Here is a 12,039-nt window from a genome sequence, read left to right as displayed (position 1 = left end):
GTAGTCGAATAAAGGTAAGCGTCCACAGATGCGCATCTCACGCATCGGATGCATCGCACGCAACGGATTTTAGAATTCTTTGTATGGAAAGTCACACAAAAAGTGCGTCCACTGATCCGTTGCGTGCGATGCGTCCGATGCGTATGATGCGGATCGACGCTCTTAGCTATCCTTAGAATATAAAGGTGACAGTTTTGTATGTAGAAATAACTTTATCAGTACTTAAGCAAATTACACTTCAAATCAACTATCAGAAATTTTTATATTTATGTAAGTTTAATTCTTCGACAGTTTGCGGATAAAAGATGACTCCATGTTTCCTCTTTTAAGTCTTCCAATTTTGATTGACCACAAGATGTACGCTTTGTGAGAAGTAGACCTCGCGTTAAGCTTAGAAAATGTAAAAGTGAAAAATACTTAGTTCGTTGAGTCGTTATCACAGTAAATTCACAATGGTCTTAAGCGCCATAGACGCTATTGGCGCTTAAGTAATTTATGCCAATTTCCGCATTTTGAAACAGTTCCAAAAACTGGATCGACTATAATTATTTATTTAATCATAGAATCTGGTCACAAAATTTCACGAAAATCGGTTGAGAATTGCGACCTGTAGAGGAGAACATCCGGACATGCGAAAGCAAAATGCCCGAATCAAAACATAGACCTCCGGCTACGCTTCGGTCAATTATTTACTTGATCATTCGGTTAAAAAACGGTTAACCCTCCTACTTGTGACTGCGTTTTAACTTCGTCACCACGTACTCAGTACCATCTTAATTTTAGCAAACTTTGATTAAGCTTCCAAACTTTTCACCTTTTCACTTTTCACCTTGTAATAGTTTCAACTCAACGTCTGACCCTTCAGTAACAACTAATAACAAGCTAGTGTGGCAGGGACAAAAGTTTTATATCGTATAAATAACCGCGATCATGCCACCGATGTGGAGAACACCCGCTGAGCTAGCTGTAAAAATGTAGATGCACTTTTGTTATTACTAACCGCGAAGTCCGACAAACTTACAGAGGTAGGTGGCTAAAACTAGAACTACTATTTTCCTAAACAGAATTCACATTGCAGGAAGATTATACTGACAATGACAGCTGCAGTTGCAAGTTTGTAATTTCAAGTCAAGCAACCAACTTACTCAAGAGGTGGCTAAAACCAGAACTACAATTTTCTTAAACAAAAGTCACGTCGCAGGAAGATTATAGTGACCCTGACAGCTGAACGAGTAAGTTTGTAAATTCAAGTGCGAAGTCACAAGCTGGTATCTTTGAGGATTATGAAACTGAGTCGTGCTGTTTTTAAGGCGCTAAACTGTGCGCGTGTGTAGATTATATTGTGATAACTTTTCAAAAGCAGACCGTTTAGATTCCATGTCATTGTTAAAAAAAACCGGCCATCAAGTGCAAGTCGGACTCGCGCACCGAGGGTTCCGTACTTTTTAGTATTTGTTGTTATAGCGGCAACAGAAATACATCATCTGTGAAAATTTCAACTGTCTATCTAACTATCACGGTTCATGAGATACAGTCTGGTGACAGACAGACGGACAGACGGACAGACGGACAGACGGACAGACGGACAGACGGACAGACGGCCAGACGGCCAGACGGACAGACGGACAGCGGAGTCTTAGTAATAGGGTCCCCTTTTTACCCTTTGGGTACGGAACCCTAAAAATGATAAAAAAAACTAAAAATTGTTAAAGCTATTACAAAACTATTATAAAACTATTTACGGAACACTTATGGGATCACTACGGTCCTGCGAATCGGTTAAATGCGTTTTTCTCAGAGACCGTTGAACGTTTATAGCTAAAATATGGAACAGTTATAGCAACTGACACTGTAAATAAGTCAAAACGTTTTTTTTTCTTATGTAGGGGAAATTTTGGGAGTAGAGAGGGGAAAGCTGAATATATTTTTCATTTATAAGAATAGTGTAGGGTACCTTTGAAAACTTGCAAAAAAAAGTCTATGGACTGTGTTTGAGTTAATTTTCTAACTTTCAGTTGTTAAGATAAATTAGAATAAAGGTAAATTAAATATAATCAGAAATTAAAGTTATTTTTTCCCTGAACCACTATGGCAACCAGTGACACTAAAAACTTGACTCACTCATAAAAACTGTTTATTTGTGATATTTTCAACTAAAAGGTACCACATTGTCGGTTGTAGCTAAGGTTAATTGCAAATGGAAGCTTTATAGAAACAGTGCCTTATTGACAACCGACATTAGGTTAGCAAATCGCTATCCATCAAGGTCCATGATGCCTTAGAAGTCGAGATCGAAATGCCTGGAAATCTGCTATCCGGAATCATGTGCTCCACGTAGGAGGTCACGACCCTCAGCACTGAGGAGAACGAAGCAAGGAGGAGGATTGACAACCGACATTAAGTACAAGACGGCACATTGATATTGTTATGCCATTATCTTAGCCATTGTCCTTCAAATCTATTTGGCTATGAAGAGTTTTCCTATTACCCTTTAGTATATTCTATTTTAGAACACATTTATATAATAATGAAGGATATTATTCGAACTCTTGCTTGGCAAATGCTTACGTAACATCCCTCATTTTATCCTTCTAAATTGGAACTTTCCTACCACCAACTGCAGATCTTATCCATTTATCTAATTGGATAAGACGCTTCTCGACTTAAGTTATACATCAACTTAATAGAATCACAGGACACTGGAAAAGTGTTCTATTAATCAAACACTTTAAGAGAAAGCTGCAGAATTAAACACGGGGCAAAGATTAATGAAGGAGTCATTACATTTTTTCATAATAGACTTAAAAGTCAGCAAGCTCCGAATTTCACCTTCCTATACAAACGGAGTTTCGTTCTCATTTTAAAACAACGTGTTGGATTGTAATGAAACTTTGCACATACAATGATATGAGGTATATCTAGGTCCTCGATTAGTTTATATAGCTCCAGTTTATAAAACAAACGAAATAGAGCAAAAATAAGTTTTGTATGAAAAACTTAAATTCGCTGTATTTTCTTAACTTGGGTATCTGAAGCTACATAAACTAATTACAGACATAGATATACCTTGTCCTATTGTAAATACAAAGTTTCAGAGCAATCTAAAAAGTCGTTTTAAAATGAGAGCGTAACTACGTTTGTATGGAGAACCGAGCTTGCCGGGGACTTAAGAGTCACCCGAACCTCTAGGTGGTCCCATACCCGAAGTTACGCTCTTATTAACGGCATTCTGAAATAACATGAAACTTTACATGACCATACTAGTATTACAGAATAAGTAATAGTATTAGCATACAGAACGGCCACGCACCGCCCCGCCCCGACTCGGAATTACCTCGCCCCGCGAAACCAGATTGACGGCCGTTTGCAGGCAGCTCAGTACTATTTTCAAGCAACTTACACTATGACGCATGAAAAGATTATATATTATAAATATAAACGTTACATACGCCTTTTACTTACTGTGAACGAGGCGTAATAACGAAGTTTGCTCCACTTATCTCTTGCGGCGCAAGTTTAGTATAACTTTCCACGTAACTATCTAAGTATTTAGTACTGCATGCACGCCAGTATCGGTCTAGGAAGTTATTACTTAACTACATAATGCGAAGTAATTAGGAAACTTTATTAAATATCGAATACTATCTATGTTTAATGTTGTTAACATTTTTCGCCTTATAATGGTGCCTTTCCACTGAAGCGGAGATGAGAGACGTCAATCAATCAATCAAACAGGAATCAACTAGTAGCATTACTTATAATCCAGCGGAGCGGAGAAGGTAATTAATGCAGCCTTAAAGGGGCCCACTGACTATCAGTCCGCCGGACGATATCGGCCTGTTAGTTAGAACAAAAATTTGACAGTTCCGAACAACTGACAGGCCGATATAGTCCGGCGGACTGATAGTCAGTGGACCCCTTAAGAAGGGGTAAGGTACGAAAGCAGATTGTTAAACCAAGGGATGAAAGCCACCCATTTCTGTCGAGGTAGTTTGGCGATCGAACGCAGTGAGAGCGCCAATAGTCTGAAAGTGCAATGGTGCCTTTCACCCAAGTTAAACACTACTCTTTATTTCGAATACGAGGAAAGTAAAATACATGTGCATTTAAAACAACACGGCTAAGAATAAACTTCAGTAGTATTTCTTGAGGGTGTCAATTAACAATTTAGGTAATAATGTCGTTATTATCGGTAAAATATATAGTTATACAAATATTTTTACGCATAAAAACATCCATAACCCAAGAACAAATATTTGTGACGATTACACAAATAAACGCCCTCACCGGGATTCGAACCCGGGACCTCCAGCTTCGTAGGCAGGGTCACTACCGACTAGGCCGTTACTACGGAGCCTTATTGTATATTATAAAAACCATCGCAACAATATATTTTTCTTAAAAAAATACCTGTAGGTAAATGTTGGACAATGGAGCTGACTCATATTAGTCAAAGCTTCCCACGGGACAAAAACACTGAAATGGGAAAATGTTATTTTGTCAAACACAAGGTAAAGGATCAAACGGCTACAGTTACATATTGCCCTGTCAATAGCTCCAGGTGGCTCCGGAAAAGGGTGATATTAAGGGTAAATACTTACGTGACCCGGTAAAGTGATATCTCAGGAAATACAACAGAGTAAACACGTAAAATAATGAAGACAGATAGGTAAAGATAAAAAATGAGGTTCTTCAAAAACAGGACAGTAATTTAAATGTAAGCGTCAAAAATATCCAGTCACAAATCATCAGATATCGTGGTGTTGTGTACAGTACCGGTTAAGAGTTTAAGTTCACCCCTTGTTTACAGTACAAATGAGTACTTTATTGCTATATTTTCTCCTGTTCGGATGTCGAAATTTGTTTCCAACTGATCCGTTACTATTTCTAGAGATGTTTTTGATTAGTCAGACACAATTTACGTACCTACATTACTAAACAGCTCATTCCCTAAAATTTTATAAGCATTAAAGCAATTTTTGTTGTGCATTTTTATAGTTAGCAGCAAGTTTCTAGGCAGGCGAGGTGCTTAAAATAATCTGACCATTCTAAACTAAGCTGCTGGCTCTATGAAACGGTTATGAGCATGATCTTTAACCAGAAATATCAAATATCACACAATTGACACCTGACATATCATATATAGTTGGTCAAACCAAATTGTCAGTAAATAAGAACAAAAAAAAATTATACTCGTCCTTTTCTTTTGGGTGCTAGTACTAGTGTAAGACAAAGATAGTATGTACCTACATAACCGTTTCTTAACAAGAAATTAGTTACTGAATAGACCACTTCGCCACATTTTCACATCTATTAAAAAAATAGAAATGATTTATTCAGAATCTAACTTTTCGTAACAAAATATAGGTTGGTCTTAAGTATAAAAATATTATTATTTACCTAACTTTCATGGGGTCAATACGACCCTGTACTGGAGCTTACATGTTAATTAGGCTCAAAGTCAGTTTTAGTAATGTATTATGGAAACTAGACGAGCGAAGAGACCATTCGATAAAATAACATAATACGATTAGCATAACATGGGTTCTGTTTTAATTTCGGTGTCTGTTTCTTTAGGACTACGTACATAGGTGTCTGTCACAGCCTGTTTGTTACATTTAACTATCGTTGTTTGAAGAAGTTATATTCATATTCACATTCAAGAGCAATACTGCTGTCCTAGTGTAAAAAGCAGTTATTCGACAAAAGCTAGTTTCGAGAATTCGAGATAATTGCAAAAAACCTTCTTTTTTGAAAATCTACGAAACGGAAAATGTTTTTCAATTATTTATTTTTGTATGTGGTAGCTATAGGTATGTACTCATTTTAGGCATTTTTAGTATGTTTCTAACAGATTGGTTTATTTTTAATTTTATAAAAACCCTTTTAGCTTAATGTTAAGCTTAAAAAGGTGTAGGTTGTACTATATAATCAAAAAGGCGGTAAACATGCTTTATACGGCGTTCTAACTTAGGATATTTTCGATACGAAGTAGAAACTAGGTAATAACGCAGTATAGAATAGAATAGAATAGAAATGATTTATTCGTGATCATGATCACAAACAAAAATTATACAAAACAGAGAAACATGAAAAAGAGAAAGTGCCACGAAATGGTCTCACCTCACTCAGCATGTTGCTTGTTCACTTACATCAAAATGTTTCCCAGAGGGTTATGCACTCACAGTAAAATGCATTTGAAAAACTTGGAATTGGTGGTATTATCGATAAATATAGTTTTATGGATCGATGGAGCATCAGAAGTTATGTACTGTAATTATATTTTTGTAAAAATCCGAAATCCCAAAAAAATAACTTACAGTGTTATGCCTATCAGGTACGGTACTTAGTTTATAGGGCGTGTTTAAACATCAATAAATATGGTTTTTTATAAACTAGGGTGACGGCACCAGTAATGGACATGGAACCAGTTATGGACATTTTTTCTGTTTACCAAAATATTAAGTTAATGTCACTTTATTTTTGAACTTGCAACACTAAACCATAATCAATAGACCTTAAAGCTGTCATAGTGACAAACGACACACATATCGGCCATTTTGTTCTAAGATAGCCGCTAAGTGAAATGTTTCCGTCCGGCGTGCCAACAAAAAAACAAGTTTTAATGTGAAAATCGTTAAGGAGGTGAGTACATATGTGTGCAGTTTGTTTTCTTGAATTGTGATATAGTGGGATGTGATTTGATTTTGACATACTTACTAAAAATGTTTGCCTATGTAAGACTTACATACTTATTTATATTTATTCATATTCATTTATTTTTATTTAATAATATAAAATAATGTCTACTCCGCAACCAGCCACCATGAAAACGTTTACAAAAAAAGGTTTTTATCTATAGCTTCAGAATTTTACACTTCGTGGCTTTGGCTGTTTAATGGTAGGTAAAATAATAAAATCGCTAGGGACACGTCTCTTGTAAAATATTTGCCCATTTTTTCGCCGGCGTGTGATAATGCCGACTAAACTGGCGGTACGATATAATTTATGCGTTCTTTCTTCGTGGATAACTAACTTTTAACGTTTTTTAGGGTTCCGTACCTCAAAAGGAAAAAACGGAACCCTTATAGGATCACTCGTGCGTCTGTCTGTCTCTCTCAGTCTGTCCGTCTGTCACAGCCCATTTTCTCCAAACCTACTGGACCAATTAAGTTGAAATTTGTGACCCAAAGACGGACATGCAATATAAACAAATGAATTTTAAACATGGAGGCCACTTTTGGGTAAAGGAGAAAATTTATAAATAAAGTTTTTCAAACTATATCGTGTTACATGTCAAATGAAAGAGCTTATTTTGAGAATCTCAAATACATTTTTTTTGTAATTTTAAAATAAATATACATAAAAATACCATCCCCCTCCGAATTTACCTCCGAAACTACTGAATCTAAAATTTAAAAAAAAATACCCAAAATAGTTCTTTACCTATGGATGACAGGAAAACCTATTAGAAATGAGCAGTCAAGCGTGAGTCAGACTTAATTACTTATATAGTTTTTGATCCGACCCCTATGGGTTTCTTAAAGACATTTCACTCACGTTTCACATAGAAAAACATTGTTAAAAATTGTATGTATGTCTACACATTGCTACCGGAGTTTGAAACCACGACCTTTGCTTTGGAAGCCGTGCGCCACTCGGTATCGATATTGACCTATATCCGTTGCTGAATTATATGGCATCATATAAGCGCACTGTTATACTCGTATTTACACAAACTTTATACATACACGACGATATATTCCACCCTCAATAGTAAGTCGAAATCCTTGTTTACTCGTCGGGATTGGACATATCTGTCCAAATATGAGATGTCTTATTCTGATTTCAATATCGTATGTACATGTTTACGTTGCGTTCAACCAAAGATAGATATAACTCCGTAATAGATGCATACAGTCTAAGGAAAAAACGTGCCTCGAAAATCAAGAAAATTTGATTCTCGTTCAGAGGGCGCTACTAGCTTTGGCCTACTGTCGTATAGATGGCGTTGATGGTTTCGTTTGTTATTTAACAATTTTAACGCATATCAGTGAAAGAACATGGGTCAAAATCGTAAAAATAATTAATGCAAATAAAAAAAACATTTATCCATATTTAAATACATTTTTCGTATTTTTATAAATCTTCATTTTTAATTTTAAAGTGTGTCGACAGATGGCAGTGAATTTACTGGGGTTACAAAATTTACTATGACAGTACCGCTCTAGTATAAGTTACTCTATGGTTCAACTAAGTATATAGCGTAAGCCCTATCTGGTGCATACGTCATGTGACATTAAGAAAATGGAAAATAGATTAATTAATGCACAATAGAATATCAAGCATACCCTTGATCTAAGAAAATTATAATTATATTTACTGGTAATATTGTTAAACGTCATCTAAATGCCATGCACGTAGACAGCCAGTATATAAACCCTGGTTTTCCTCAATAAATCGTTCAGTACCTATATAAGTAAATTGCACATGCATCATATTGTTCATTTACCCAGATCAGCATTTAGTTTATGTAGAGGTCTCGCAATGACTCAATTCATTCATTCACAATTTTATTCACGTTCGCTATTCTATAAGTGTTAAATAAATAAATAAATAAATAAATAAATAAATATTATATGACATTCCCACACAGATTGAGTAAGCCCAAGGAGGCTTGTGCTATGGGCACTCAGACAACGATATATATAATATATAAATACTTAAATACATAGAAAACACCCATGACTCAGGAACAAACATCTGTGCTCATCACACAAATAAATGCCCCTACCGGGACTCGAACCCAGGACCATCGGCTTCACAGGCAGGGTCACTACCCACTAGGCCAGACCGGTCGTCATAATAAATCAAGTGTATCTCAAGAAATCGTCTCAAGAGTTACCAAGTACCCTAACATTAATTTAGTCCTTCAAACCAGATTAGGGTACTTGCTAACTCTAATCCAAGCGTCAGTGTATTATTTCTACCTCCGCCACCAACGCTACCAGCCACATCAAGCAAGTGTAAGGGACCAACGGCCCCTACAATCAGGATATTGAGTAATATTCCTGCCTCGCACAGCTAAACTGTCGCCTGCGGTATTTCCGGACCGATATGACCTTCAAACCTTCAAGAAAAGAGCGTACTCTCATCTTAAAGGCCGGCAACGCACTTACAACCCCTCTGGTGTTGCGGGTGTCCATGGGCGGCGGTAATCGCTTACCATCAGGTGATCCGTCTGTTCGTTTGCCTCCTATATCATAAAAAAAAATCTGATGCCCTAGTGAAAAAGGACGTACTCTCGCAGCTTAGGTGTAAAAGAGCATAAGTGTTACGTGAAACTTACATCCTTTTACACCTGCGCTGCCCGAGACGTGTACCCTTACTAGGGCCACAGATTTGTGCGTCAAGGACCAGGAATAGGTAAAATGCGATAAAATTCGTGTAGAAATTGATAAGGGAGCTAGAGTTGACAGAGGCTCTAGCGGCTCCAGCGTCGGTTGAGCCAGTCAGTTTGTTTTCAAATGCACCCCAGAAGCGGTCACTTATTTACATTATCCACCAATCGAAACAGTCAGTAATTTTTAACCAGTAACTCTCACTAATTAATATAAATCTAAACTGTTTTAACAATACGGCGCCAATTATAACAGACAGGAAATCGCAGGGTGGCGTTTTTTTTAAATTATGGGTCAGGTAAAAGACATTCTATGTTAGAAGGATTACACATCTGGTTGCCGTTAAACAATTGTGCGACAAGTAAGAACACTTGGAAACTTTTTTTTACAAGCCATAATGTGTTCCAGAATTACTTATGTGAAAAGGTTTCTGACTGCAGCTATGTAGTTGCCCGGAGTATTAATACTCATACGCTCCAGAACGGATGGGTTGTCCATATGATATTTATGTAACTTCAAATACCATAGTTAAAAAAATACAGCTAATTTCATACAAAACTTGTTTTTGCTCTATTTCGTTTGTATTATAAACTGGAGTTATATAAACTAATTACAGACCTAGATATACCTCATGTCCTTGTATGTGCAAAGTTTCATTACAATCCAACACGTAGTTTTAAAATGAGAACGAAACTCCGTTTGTATGGGAAGGTGAAATTCACCCGAGCTTGCAGGGAACTTTAAAAATAGGTACTACTACTAATACCTGCTATTTAGAAAGTTTGTTTATTCATGTAATGAAAACTTTTTCGTCGTTTTTATTTTTATGCCACTTAAATAGCTGCAAAATATTATTATTAATTATAAAAATTGTTAAATAGTCTTATCACTAAAGAAAATAAAAAGCACTATCCACACTTAACATTAACCTTAAAACCTAAATAAAAAAAAGTTTCAAAAACTTACGCCTAACTGCTTTCTTCAAAATAACTTCCCACTACACATTAAAGTTAACAACACGCACACATTTACACTTTTCGTTACAATACTTTGTCGATACGAAACTTCATTCACTAGAATTCGAATTTCGAACTTGCAAAGACGTAACCGAAAACGCGCCGCCCGGCCGCTCCGTTCTGAAGCCGGCTTTCGACTGCGCGTCTGATAGATGGGAACTTTTGTTCCCGTAACTCGTAAGTGCATGAGGTGCAAAGCTATATCAGTGTGCTTTGCCATTAAATTGTAGAAAATTTTACGAGTTGGGGAGTTTTCGTGTACTTAGGTACGTAGTGGTAGGTAAGAATTTTGGTAATTCCGAACATGAACTTTAAATTATACTTAAGTATACAGGTGGGCCAAAAATACGTTGACATGTTTTCAATGTAGGTACTTAATGTTGATAATTTTAACAAAGCTTTGCATTTGTGTATCAAAGCCGAAGGATGTCTTTGAAGTAAAACTTTAGGCGCGACTAGAGCGTAACTCAGTTTTTTTTTCTGACGGAAAGGACACACTTCAAAGTGCCAACATAGCGATAAACGTCATTGTCAAAGAAGTTTTACTTTAATCACGCGTAAAGATTACACGCACACACTTTTTTTTCAGTTATATGATTGCAGTTTTATTTTTCATGACATTTTGTAAAGGAAGAGTAAATGAGAAAATTCTTTCAAAAAAAAATTGTCAACGTATTTTTGGGGTACCTTAATGTAGTAAGTACTTACCATCAAGTGGAATAGCTGGAGACACGAGTTAACATTATACAAAAAGTACAACACAGCAGTCAAAACAGCAGTGTACTTTTTACAATCTTTGAATCAGGATTTACCAGTCTTAGCGTCAATTTTTCAACTAGCTACTCGTAGTCCGATTTCCTCCCAACGTTTTCCTTCACCAAAAAGCAACTTCGTAATTACCAAATGATATTTCGTACATAAGTTCCGAAAAGTCATTGGTACGAGTCGGGGTTTGAGCCCGCGACCTCCGCGTTGAAAGTCGCACGTCCTTATCGCTAGGCCACCAGCGCGTATATTTATTACTTTTTAGTCTTTTAACTTATAACGTTATCAAAATTTGAAGCCAGATTATGGGGTCAGAGGGTAATTTCCTGATTCCCACCTTGTATCTGAATAATAATGGCGGTATTCATAAACGTCTGTCAAATCTAACAAACCGTTAATAACCGTTTGACTCTATCCATTTGACATTTACTGTTTGTCAAGGGACCCACTGACTATCTGTCCGCCGGACGATATCGGCCTGTCAGTTGTTCGGAACTGTCAAATTTATAATACATCCCGACGTTATTTCATGACCAGATTTCCTAATTTTTACAATAATCAAATAATTTAAGAAAGTCAAACGTCCCCTACGTCATAGCTATGGTTAATATACGTCAAAAATTTGTAAAAATATTTTCCATAATGTCAATATCCGGAGAGGAAAATGGGGACTACTTTGTATGCAGAAGCGGCCATCCCCTTTCCTCTTAACTTACAGTAGTTGGTGTTTTGGAGCTTCAAGTCTGATAAAAGAGCAGTAGGTAGAGAGAGGTAAATAATGTAAATATATAAATAAATAAAAATTATAGGACATATTTACACAAATTACAGCAAAATGTCATCCCACTCAAATCTCG

The 12,039-nt window shown here is 36.5% G+C and overlaps 1 protein-coding gene across 1 annotated transcript in view; it reads right to left on the bottom strand.

The window, feature by feature from the left end:
• Positions 1-10,508, bottom strand: part of LOC134746490 (neuropeptide CCHamide-1 receptor-like) — a 167,094-nt gene extending 156,586 nt beyond the window's left edge. Inside the window, exon 1 of the mRNA XM_063680896.1 lies at positions 10,368-10,508. The gene's annotated coding sequence lies outside the window, so the exon portion shown is untranslated. The remainder of the gene's footprint in view (positions 1-10,367) is intronic.
• Between the last annotated feature and the right edge of the window lie 1,531 nt (positions 10,509-12,039).

This window comes from Cydia strobilella, chromosome 13 (genome assembly GCF_947568885.1).
Source record: "Cydia strobilella chromosome 13, ilCydStro3.1, whole genome shotgun sequence".
NCBI classification, from domain to species: Eukaryota; Metazoa; Arthropoda; class Insecta; order Lepidoptera; family Tortricidae; genus Cydia; species Cydia strobilella.
This window is presented reverse-complemented; position numbering and strand designations above follow the sequence as displayed.